The sequence below is a fragment of the Physeter macrocephalus genome, chromosome 6, assembly GCF_002837175.3.
Source record: "Physeter macrocephalus isolate SW-GA chromosome 6, ASM283717v5, whole genome shotgun sequence".
Taxonomy (NCBI): domain Eukaryota; kingdom Metazoa; phylum Chordata; class Mammalia; order Artiodactyla; family Physeteridae; genus Physeter; species Physeter macrocephalus.
The window spans coordinates 64,677,740-64,690,286 of record NC_041219.1 but is presented as its reverse complement, the minus strand read 5'-3'; the positions used below and the strand labels follow the sequence as shown (position 1 = coordinate 64,690,286).

Genomic DNA, 12,547 nt, shown 5'->3' with positions numbered 1-12,547 from the left:
AGTTTTAGAATGCTCTGTTAGGCCCATCGTTTCTTCCTCTTTTCTTTATTTTTCTATTAGTGTCTCTAACAGACTGAAGCATGACTGAAAGTTACTATCCAATCTGATCATCCTGCAGCACAATTCTGATATGAATCAGCATTTTCATTATATAAATCTCAATTTTCCGTTCAAATGACCAGTGTATAAGGCATTACGTTTCCTGCCATTTGGAATCTCTGACTCATTCAGCGCTTACCTGTATGAGTGAGAAAAATGATAAAAATCAAAACATCATTTTGGTAGCTGTTCGGACAGATGAGACTCTAACGTGGCCTTTCTATTCTAATTTTTACTAATCTGCCCTGACATATAATTTTTTTCATTCATTTAATAAGTATTTATTGAGCACTATTTTGAGGCCCTTGAATGTGTCTGTGGGGGGGAGGGGAAGAGCAAAAATCCTGCTGTTATAACATTTAATTCTACTATAGGGAAACATTCAATTAAATGTGTGTGTGTGTGTGTGTGTGTGCGTGTGTGTGTGTGTGTGTGGTGTATATGAAGAGGAGTGGATAGATGGATAGATAGATAGATAGATAGATAGATAAATTAACAACTTGAGCAGAGTAAGGCATATTAGATGAGGGGGTTCCTGGGATGTGGGACTTGCAATGTTAAAACCAGGAAAGTCCCAGGCTAACCAGGATAAGTTGGTCCACAGAGTGTAGAGCGGGGACCAGTAAGCAATTTTAAAGAGGAATCTCAGCCTAGGTCTAATTGAGAAGATGGTATCGGAGCAAAGCCTTGATGGAGGTGAGGAAGGTGGATCCGCGGTTATCTGGGGGAAAAGCATTCTAGACAGAGGAAAGGGCTGAGGAAAAGGCCCTACGATGAGGACATGTTTGGTGTGTATGGACATAGTGAAAATACGTACCCCACACAGCAAAATTAAAAGAGTGAAGTTTTAAACCAATGAGCAGTCCTCAAATGCAGTATCTTCTACTTCTTAACTCTGATATTGACCTCTCCAAACTCTCAAGGGGAATACTTTCACATTATTGGAAATATAAAAACAATAAGTTTAAATAGCTAGAGGATGGATAACATTATATTTGTGCTGAATCAACAAACCAGAAGAACTTGAACCCCCAATTCATTGTAGCCGTTCTTTAATATCCTTTGAGTCACTTAGACTTTGTCAATATAAATAAGCCCAACATGAAACCAATCAATATAATTTTTCTTCTGCATATTTCTGCCTTTGTCTTAATAATAAAATATGAGTGTGGGACTCCTAAAACATTCCATAAGTATTTGGTACAACCATAATAACCCCAGCCTTTCTCCGTACCAAGACTAAGTCAGTATTTCACAAGAAAAACAGGAACTTGCACATTCACATTATTTTAGTTCTTGTTGACAGAGTATAATTCACACTGAAGAACATCTTTAGCTGAGAAGGACTTTATATGGATTCGTTAGAGCTCTTGTTTCAGCAAACCATGCAATTGCATTAAATTTCACATTCATTTTGCACGTCGTGGGCAGAGTTTACCTGTTCAGCCAGAGTGGACACTTCAAATAAAACCGATTTACAGACCCCAAGTCTTTCCCCCCTGGTCATTTTCTACTCAAGGATACATTTTGGCCTAACATGTACCACATCACAACAGAAGTCCCTTTCTTTTCATTTTTTACTACATCCTAAGCAATTTCTCCAAGGACTTCCTCAGAGTTATCTGCAGATGGGAAAGGCAATTCACAATGCAATAAAATTTATAGCTCATAAAATTATGAATAAGCCAAACGTTAAAAAAGAAAAGTTAAACTAGGTTTAAAATGATTTTTATAATATCCACCACATGAATTGACACAGAGAATGAATTGCAAATGTAAGGGAAGGCAACAACTAAATGTTCTGTGCTATCGGGGTGTTAAATGAGGTCTGTCAGCATAGCACAAAGAGATTCAGGAAATAGTCACTGATTTCTCTCAGTAGAAGAGGCCAGAGTAAGGTACAAAGTAGGTTTTTCTTTAAAGCAGATTAACTGGGTATGACTATAAGCCAAACCCCCAATAGGAGGAATTTGGAAATTAGATGATGGAGTGAAGTGAGTCAACCCGAATCATCAGTGTGGTTTTTGTTGTGGTTAAAAGAATAAAAATGCAAAAGGAAACAAAGAATTAAACCATCCAAACTCTTTTTTCTCTGAGTAGTAGAAGTTCTTTTTAAAAAGAAATATTAGAATACTTACCAATATTCAGAATAAGCTCAGTTTTCCACTTCACTTGCCTACTTAACATAGATACCCTTGGAGAAAATGACATCAGAATTTAGATTGAGGAAAACAGATATTATCAATGTCTAATCCAGAACTGTCAAGTCCCCACAGGGTTGAGTCTTTGGTGGTCTTCTCTTCCTACTTACTACACACACCTTTTCTGGATGACCTCATCTATTCTGTTGGCTCCAATGATTATCCACACATTGATGATTCCCAGGTCACCATCATTATGGCTCATATTTCTCATGTCCCAGGTCCATATTTCTATATCCGAATACCTGAACGTTTCTTGGTAACTTCCACCATATGCCCAAATTCAAGCTAAATGTACTTTTTCTTCCGTATTTTCCATCCCAGTTAAATGCCATTCACCCAAGTGTGTGTGGGGACCTAGGGAGGGAGGGGATGAAGTCACCTTCCATACATCTCCCTGGGGCCAGTATCCCTGGCCCATTCCATCCAATCAGCACACTTAGGCATCAATATCCAGGGCATGTCTATTCGTTTATCTCTTCCTATCCATTTCCAGTATTACTTTTTCTCAGGTTCATTCGGGCCTTTTGCCTACTTTGCTCTGTATCACTGGAGATTGACCTCTGAAAACTCTGTTTCTGGAGCTCCCTTACCAATTGGATTCTACTTCCGTCTGATCAGTTGGGGGACGGGGGTTGTGCACATGTGGAAAATTGCAGGCCTGAGAAGGGTGACAGTCCAGGAACACCCAGCCACACAGGGACCCAAATACTCCATGTTTACCAGGCTGCAGGGTTTTGCTCACACTGTTTCTCTACATAGAGTTCACCTTTTCCACAAGGCAAATTCCCACTTTCTTCACAGCCAACTCAAATATCATCTGATTGTCCCCTCACCTCAGGGGAATAAATCCCTCCTCTTATACAGGTGTCTTATATAGGCATTAAGAAACATGCTCTGAGCCCTTTGAAAACACGTTCAGTACAGCACTTGATGTGCCAGTGAAACTGGTCCCTCATCAGAGATACCAATACCTTGTTTATTATTAAATTACATAAGTACAGTTGATTTCTTATCTAACTTGACATTTGACTCTTCAGTTCTTCCAAAATCTCCTAGGCAATCCCACCCTGGCTGCCACTCCCATTCCCTTCCTACATTCCCACATAAGCAACTCTTTTTCTGACTTAAATATTGAAATCCTTCTACCTGCCTTGTTCTACCTTTGTTTTACTCTCCCCACCCTCCCTGAATGGCTTCAACCACTCTTATGGTTCCTTTTAGCCTCGATAAATACATGACTCTTAATCTATATCTCTGGTCCAGGTTTGTCTCCTCAGCTTCAGATATGAATATTCTGGACGTCTATTTCAGTATGTCCCTCAGGCTTCTCAAAAGCAATACATCAAACCTTAGTCCATTATCTTCTTCATGCCCACATACTCTCCCGCTACAAAACCCTTCCACTCATCTGTGTCTCAGCAAATAGCACTGTGAAATTTCTCCAGCCAGAAACCTGGGAGTCAAGATTGATTTTTCCCTCCCCTAGCACAGATATTTAAATCCATCAGAAATTTTTGTAATTTTTTCCTCCTTCATGATTCACTAATCTGTACCCTGCCTTCTACCCTCATTAAAACACCCATAAATAGGCTGTCATCATTTATCACCCGGATCACGCCTTTACTAGCCGGTTTCTATGGCCTCCTATCCATTCTTCCCATTGCTGCTGGAGAGATGCCCCTGGTGGCTCTTCAGAATATAGTTCTGACTCCAACAACCCACAGCTGGAAATTCGGATGGCTTTCTCCTGAGTTCAGCATAAAATCTAAGCTCTATATCATGACACAAGACCCTCCACACTTTTGCCCCCCTTCCCTCATCTCTCACCCCTCCTTCTCTTCACACTGTGCCCTCGTACTGTCAAAATATCTGCAGTTCTCAGACTCTCAATTTGGTTTCACACTGGACTGCTGTGGCCCACTCCACCCTCTTCCCAGAATGTACTTCCCTTCCTTCTTGACCTGTATCACCCTTTGCACCTCGAGACTTCACTGAGGCATTACCTCTTCCAGAAAGTCTCTTCTGTACAATCTCCTTCAGGTGCACTTCACCTGTTATCCCATGATGCCCTGTGCATATTTCTATGAAAATAACCGTCACTGTTTCCTAATTGTATTTTTATTTGGTCTCTACCATCAGACTATGAATTCCTTGAAGGCCAAATCTCTGTCTATTTCTCTGGGACCCCCCTACTTATTACAGCTTTCTAGCACACAACAGATATAAAATAAATATTTTTTGAATGAAGGAAGTAATCTTATCATAGTTATATGTATAAAGCATATCTAAAATATATAATATACTCACTGGAGGAAATTGAAAATTAAAGATGACTTTATTCACCTTTGAATCCCTAGCATCCCAGCAGAGTGCCTGACACACAACAAGTGCCTAATAAGTTGAATTTTTATTGGTCCTAAATGGCCTAGATGGATTGATTTTGGTGCCTCAGTTCATTGGAAAATCATGCCAACCCTCTGCCCTCTTTTCCTATGCACACTACTGAGTACGTTAGTTGTCAGTCTGTCATTTGAGGACGTATATTGGGCAAAGCACTGTGAAAAGCTTAAAAGGGTTGGTCTCTGTTCTCTTGAGATTTTTACAAACTAAATACATACATAAATGCATATATAAGCTTAATATCAGAGTCCATCACATGGACAAGACAGACAGGATCTTACTAGCCCTATAAAATATTTCACCACAGCGCTTGTGCTCCATGGATTCAGAGATAACATCGTTCCCATTTGTATATGCTGCTTTGCAATTCAAAAACTTTCTAAAATCCAATATCAAGAGCTAGGAAAAGAGTCAGAAAAAGACATCTCACTCTATGAGATAACTCGCTCTAATTTCCTCATTAGTGAAAACGACATCATCATAAAGAATATCTGCCAACAATCTGATATAAAAATGTACATGCATCATGAAAAATAATTGCTGTTCAATTACTACTGAATTATAAAGCCGTCATACAGGTGCAATAATGCAAGAGCTTTGAAAGTATGAAAAACTGCTTAGCTTAGGTAATTACATGTGTTTGAATAAAGTCCCCAGAATAAAATTTGCAGAGTTTGAAGAAACAATGAAATCAGAATCAAAGTGCCATTTATAATTATATATTTTTAAATTTTCTGTTTTTTCTCCTGCATAAATTTTGAAAGGACAGGGATAATTTTTTAACTCTTGGGTCCAGGGAGTGAGAGAGATAAGTAGCTCTTCCTTTGCTTTTTACCTTCCCACCTCTCAAATTGGATCCACGTGGACAGTACTACCAAGATAGAAATCTAGCCATAACCATGGTAATTGCATCTTTTAAAATAGTTAAGTCTTACTTATGCCCTGTGCAGAGTTTACATATATGAAAAGTAAAATTTACAGAAAGGCAATTCTATTATTACTGTGAAAAGGATATATTTCTTGTAAATTTCCAGGGTCTTTAGCAAGGGAAATTAGAATCAGAAAACTAGAAAGCGCCTTAAATATCATGTAATCCAAAGCCGTTGGTCACCATATAAGGAAACTGAGGTCCTGAGAAGTTAAGTTTATTGTACAAATGTGTGTAGTTAGTAGAACTGGGTCTAAAAGCATTTCTATAATATTATGGACTTGATTAAGCATAAACTTTACAGGTCCAGGTAAATTTCTCATTTTCAAGATACTCAACCTTCAGCGCTCTAAGACAGATTTTTTACCCAACTACAATGCCAAAGAAATAAAATTGGACTGGCAACAAAGGGGCATGAATTTTATTGCAGGACAGGCGGTTAATTAGTTAAGTTAGCTTAGGCAAATCACTTCACCTCTCAGACCTTCAGCTGTAAAACACTGTAAAACAAGGAGCTTGGCCAAAATGCCCTCTTCTGGATTTAAAATTGTATCATTTTGACATTAGGTGCTAGTTGATCTAAAATGATGAATTTTAAAAATTAGAGGCCACCAGTCCTACCCCTGTACCCACATCTCCAATCCTCCCTCACCCTATGGTAAGATGCCTTCCTTAAGCAAGCTATCATTCTTTGAAAACACATCTGTTAGTTTATGACCAAGCTTATATTCTAAGGGAATGATTGGTTTAAAAGTGGGTGCTTTAACATTCATCAACATTTTAAGTTTTCAAGGCCAGTACTATAGAGGTTAATTATTTCCTTCTACATCCTTCTACATATCTTCCCTAAAAATGGTGCAGGCAAAACCCCAAACTGAGATGAATGACAAGAAATTAGTTTTACCTTCACACTGATTAACATAGTATGTGATTCATCTGCTTACTTTTTCTTTTACTGAAGATATAATCTAGTGTTAAAAATAACAGCCAAATTGTTTAGTTTACTCCATGAAATAAAAAAAGAAGTGATTCAAAACATTAAAATTAAAATCAAAATACTGACTGGTACTGTCATACAGAGTGAAGTAAGTCAGAAAGAGAAAAACAAATATCGTATGTTAACGCATATATGTGGAATCTAAAAAAATGGTATAGATGATCTTATTTGCAAAGCAGGAATAGAGACACAGATGTAGAGAACAAATGTATGGATACCAAGGAGGAAAGCAGGGGGGTGGGATAAATTGGGAGATGGGGATTGACATATATACACTATTGATACTATGTGTAAAATACATAACTAATGAGAACTTACTGTAAAGCACAAGGAACTCTATTTAATGCTCTGTGGTGACCTAAATGGGAAGGAGATCCAAAAAACAGGAGATATATGTATATGTATAGTTGATTCACATTTCTATACAGTAGAAACTAACACAACATTGTAAAACAACTATAGTAGAAACTAACACAACATTGTAAAACAACTATACTCCAGTAAAAATTTTAAAAAATAAAATAAAATAAAAGGATATGGAGCAAGTGGAACAAATACAAAAATAAAATAACATAAAGGCCATTCAGCTATTAAAAAAAATCAAAATAGATTACTGTTTTGTGGTTAATTTCAAAACAACTAAAACAAATCCATTTTGCTACCTTAATAAAAACTTTAAGCTTTTCTGAAGGTTATTGTTCGGGGGTATGTTTAGCAGAGACTATGGTCTCCTATAGTCTTCTCTAGGTGCTTTTCAAAGGTATTACAGAGCGCCCCATAAATTCTCATGAAATCCACATGGTATTCAGTGGAGGCGATTAAATAGTAACGTTCTAAGATGCTTTTGCCTTGGAATGTTTAACATCGTTACAGAAAGTGTCACTGGGGTTATGTTTCACTTCCACTCAAAGCAGGAAGTAACTCTTCCCACATACACTCGAAGGGTATTTGATTCACCTCTTTCATCACCGATTGGATACTCTACAGGTGCCTCAAATTCAATATGTCAAATGGTAAAGATGACTTGATCCCAGCTCTGTTCCTTAGTGTTGAATAGCACCTCTATCCACTGCAATGTCTATTCTAGGTCCTACTCATCATCCTTGATACTCTTACTTCCTCATACCACACATCCAATTAGTCCTAAAGACTCTGCCTCCAATTTTCTAGCAAATCCTAGCATTTCTTTTTTCCATTCATTCTTTCCTAGATTACTACACTAGTACTTTGGGTAGTGGTGGTAGTAAAAGAAGTAGCTAGGCATTACTGAGTCTTGTCAATACCTCTTAACTTGTGCCCATACTTCTGATCATGAGGGGAAAAAAATGATTTGGTATGAAAGACTTTAGTCCTTTATACCCTGCTTTATTGTAGAAATTCGTTCTATTTGACAGGTCCAACATATAAAAGAGGAATGACTTCAGGACTCAGTTAAATTTTCCATCTTCTAAAGCCATTTATGATCTAGGTTTTTTCTTATCTCTTTAGCTTCCTCACTCTTTTCTCCCACACCCCTGGAGCTCCCCAACCCAGGCCTTTTGAATCTGCTTCTGCCTTGAACCATTAAAAACAACTTCTTTTGGTCCTCAAAGAGTAAAGTGCTCTGTATTATGGAGAGCATGCCCTCTGTTAGGAAGAAGCCTCACCTTATACATTTACCCAGGGCTGAATTCTGTCCCTCTAAGGGATCCAAGCATGGGTATTGCTTCCATGGAAATCTTTCTGTAGACTTTCTGAGGCTGGGAAACAGGCACTGCTATATGCTCTGCTGCACTTTCTTCTTCCTCCACCATAGCATGTAACTCACTGTACTGTAGTTCTTGCTTAATTGTTGCTATTTCTCACTATGCGGTAAGCCCCATCCAGCCAAGGTTGCTATTTTGTCATCATGGGCTCCCCAGGGCCTGGCTGCTACTAGGTGCTTAATAAATACTGTTAGTACCCAGATAGGGTCCACTTGGTGCATAACCATGCTGTTGTTTCCTTCACAATATCCTGAGAACATCTAATCCTAAACTAATCTTTCATTTATTCACTCAAGAAGTCAACTGGTCATTTATTCATTCAAAATGTTTTCATATATAGGCATCAAGTGGCTTCTACCCAAGTATTAGAGTCAAGATTCTGGTAGCAGATTAAAAAAAAAAACTAAATGATCAACACTTCTTGTAGAGCTCTGTGCGAGTGTATGTTATTTGTGTCTGGGTATATCACAGCCACTCTCAGACACTAGACACAAACTGAAATAACATTCCAGGCACTGTTCTAGGCAGTGGGGTATAAAGATAAATGTGAAACCGCCCCTACTCTCAACACATGGTCAGTGAAGAAAATGCAAACTAATTGAAAACTACGTATTAAGAGAGATGTACACAATGTCTTAAGAACACAGAGAAGACTATCTTTGAGAAGCAAAAGAACTTTGAAAAATTTGTTTTTATTGAAGTATAGTTGATTCACAATGTGTCAGTTTCTGGTATACAGCAAACTGATTCAGTTATACATACAAATATTCTTTTTCATATTCTTTTCCATTATGGTTTATTACAGGATATTAAATATAGTTCCCTGTGCTATACAGTACGACTTTGTTGTTTGTCTATTTTATATATAGTAGTTTGTGTCTGTTAATCCCAAACTCCTAATTTATCCCTCCCCCTTTTCCCTTTGGTAACCATACATTTGTTTTCTATGTCTATGAGTCTGTTTCTGTTTTGTAAATAAATTCATTTGTATCATATTTTAGATTCCACATATGAGTGATATCATATGATATTTGTCTTTCTCTTTCCGACTTAACTTCACTTAGTATGATAATCTCTAGGTCCATCCATGTTGCTGCAAATGGCATCATTACATTCTTTTTTATGGCTGAGTAGTATTCCATTGTATATATATATACCACATCTTTATTCATTTGTCTGTCAATGGACATTTAGTTTACTTCCATATCTTGGCTACTGTAAATAGTGCTGCTATGAACATTGGGGTGCATGTATCTTTTCATATTAGAATTTTGTCTGGATATGTATTTTGTCTGCCCAGGAGTGGGACTGCAGGATCGTATGGTAGTTCTATTTTTAGTTTTTTAAGAAACCTCCATACTGTTCTCCACAGTGGCTGCACTATTTTACATTCCCACCAGCAGTGTAGGAGGGTTCCCTTTTCTCCACACCCTCTCCAGCATTTGTTATTTGTAGACATTTTAATGATGGCCAGAGAATCAAAAGAACTTTTACTGAGAGTGTGATACTTATGCTGGGGTTTAAAAAATGAAGAGGTTCCCTGAGTGAATGGAAAATGAAAGTATTCCAGGCAAAAGAAATAGCATGATGAGATAAATGAGCACACCATAGTTGTGCAACTGTTAATATGTGATCCAGCTCCGTGGCAGAACTGCAAGGGGAGATTCTTGTTACAAGTCAGGAACTTGATCATAAAGGGCTCTATGTGCCAGCAAAGAATTTGTAATGTGATTCCATATTCTAAAGGAGTTGTTCTCAAACCTGAAGCAGAAGATCAAATTGATCAAATTCAGATTTTAAAAAATCTCCAGGGCCTTTATGGAGATTTAAATACAGGAGTGTTTTCCAATATCTTGGAATTGGAAATGATTTTAGGTGATATGTGGATTGAGCATTAAATAACATGGAATCCTGTGAAAAGTGGTTGCTTCTGCATTATCTTCCAATCTTTTTTATCACATAAAAGAAAAAGCATCTTATGACTGTAGGCTCTGGAGTCAGGTCACATAGGTTCAAGTCCCTGCTCTCCTATATATTAATTATCTTGAATAAGTTATTTACATTCTGTGCCTTAGTTTCCATTACTATAATAGAGGTTTCATAAAAATAGTATTTACCGCCTAAGACGGTTTCAAAGATAAGTGAATGAATGCTTAGAACAGAGCATGACCCAAAAAGCACTTAATAAATGTTAACTGTTATTTTTAATTAGCATTATAATATTTATTTTTACCTTCTATTTATGGCAAGTGATTCCACTTATGGTAATCATTTTAAATTTCCTTGTTAAATAGGTTTACTTTATTTTTGAAAGTAAATCATTTTAAATGACTATTAAGTAATTAGTATCAATATGGCAAAACTCAGGACAGTGAGAGGGGCAAGAGAGTACACACACTGATGACAGTGATGTACAAATGACTGAGGTTTGACGTAGAAGGAGGCAATGTTGGAGCAGTGGTGCAAGGAGAAAGGTTAAGAGCTCAAGCTAAGATAAAGCAGAAATGGTGAAGGAAAAAGATGGATTTGTGAAATATTTAAAAGGCTGGATTGACAGCATTCCCTGCCCTCAAAGTCGAGGATAGCTCCTGGCACATGGTAGGTACTCAATAAAAACTTTCTGGGAAAAGGTAGATATAATAGATAAGGAAGAAATAAAGAGTTGAAGACATAGTCTAGTTTGAATATTTGAGTCATGAACTAGAAAGTAAAGCAAGGATCTGGAAAGAAGATAATGAGTTAAGCTTAGAATGTGATGAGTTTGCCTTTTCAGTAGAAATCTAGATGGAGAGGTCCACCCATTCACCAGGAACCCAGGAGAGATGTCTCAGTTAAACATACAGAACTGAGAGCTATCAATTCCCTATTCTTAAGCTTGTCTTTCTCTTTCGTTCTTGATCAAAGCAGGAAGAAAAATAGGGGCACTGTGGGTGGTGTCTATAGAAGTCAGGATTCTCCAGAGAAACAGAGCCAATAGGAAGTGCAAATATATAGTAAGAGTTTCATTTTAAGGAATTGGCTCACATGATTATGGAGATTTGTTGAGTCTGAAATCTGATCGAAGGGGCTGGCGGGCTGGAGACTCAGAAAAGATTTAGAGTTCGAGTCCATAGGTAGTCTCCTGGAAAATCTGGAAGAGCCGATGCTTCAGGTGAAGTTCAAAGGCAATCTGCTAGAGAATTCTTCCTCTGGGGGAATTAGCCTTCTGCCCTACTCAGGTCTTCAGTTGATCGGATGAAGCAAGCTGCTTTACTCAAAGTTACTGATTTAAAAGTATTAATAAATCACATCCAAAAACATCGTCACAGAAACATCCAGAATAATGTTTGACCAAATATCTGGGTATAGTGGCTCAGCCAAGTTGACACAGAAGATTAACTATTACAATGTACATGCTATAACTCATTCCCACCTTACTTACTTTATACAAATACACCTTCTATGTAGACTTCAATACAACAGCAAGATTCATAATAATCATTGCACAGTAGAGGAAAAACCCCTTAGGAGTGCAATGGCCTTCATTCTTAGTTATCCTCAGAGAAAGGAGAATGATGGTACATTTTCTATGTTCTTGGGACTGTATGAGCTATGATCTGTGGGGGGCAGAAGTAAATCTCCTCCACACTTGACAGAAGGTTCGAGGTATAGATATTATACAACTGCCGGACCCTCTTTATAATAGAGGAGTAGGGGTTAACACAGAGAATGTCTTTTTCCCAAAACGAATTCATAGCCCAATGTGTACATTTCCAGTTCCACTTTACAACCGGACGATGAAGCACAAATTGCCCTCCAACAAGTGTTTGATGCACAGTTTTTAATAGTTAAATTATAGTAAGAACAATCCCCATGTTCTTGACATTGTTTTCAAATCAGCTACGAAACCTCATAGTCAATGGAATTAAATGGAATCGATAGGCCTAAAAGAACAAATATCTTCCACTGACCTTTGTGCATACCATTTACGGAGAATTATTGAGCTAGAAAAATCTTCCCTTAAAAACACTTATTGGGGCTTCCGTGGTGGCGCAGTGGTTGAGAGTCCGCCTGCCCATGCAGGGGACACGGGTTCGTGCCCTGGTCCGGGAAGATCCCACATGGCACGGAGCGGCTGGGCCCGTGAGCCATGGCCGCTGAGCCTGCGCGTCCGGAGCCTGTGCTCCGCAACGGG

At 38.0% G+C, this 12,547-nt stretch overlaps 1 long non-coding RNA gene across 1 annotated transcript in view; it reads right to left on the bottom strand.

Annotated features, from left to right (window-relative positions):
- Nucleotides 1-618: 618 nt before the first annotated feature.
- The window catches only part of LOC102990584 (uncharacterized), a 70,483-nt gene continuing 58,554 nt past the window's right edge, over nt 619-12,547 (bottom strand). Inside the window, exons 5-6 of the long non-coding RNA XR_447315.4 lie at nt 2,238-2,293; nt 619-1,029 (exon numbers count right to left, since the gene is read on the bottom strand). This is a non-coding gene — a long non-coding RNA (uncharacterized lncRNA). The remainder of the gene's footprint in view (nt 1,030-2,237; nt 2,294-12,547) is intronic.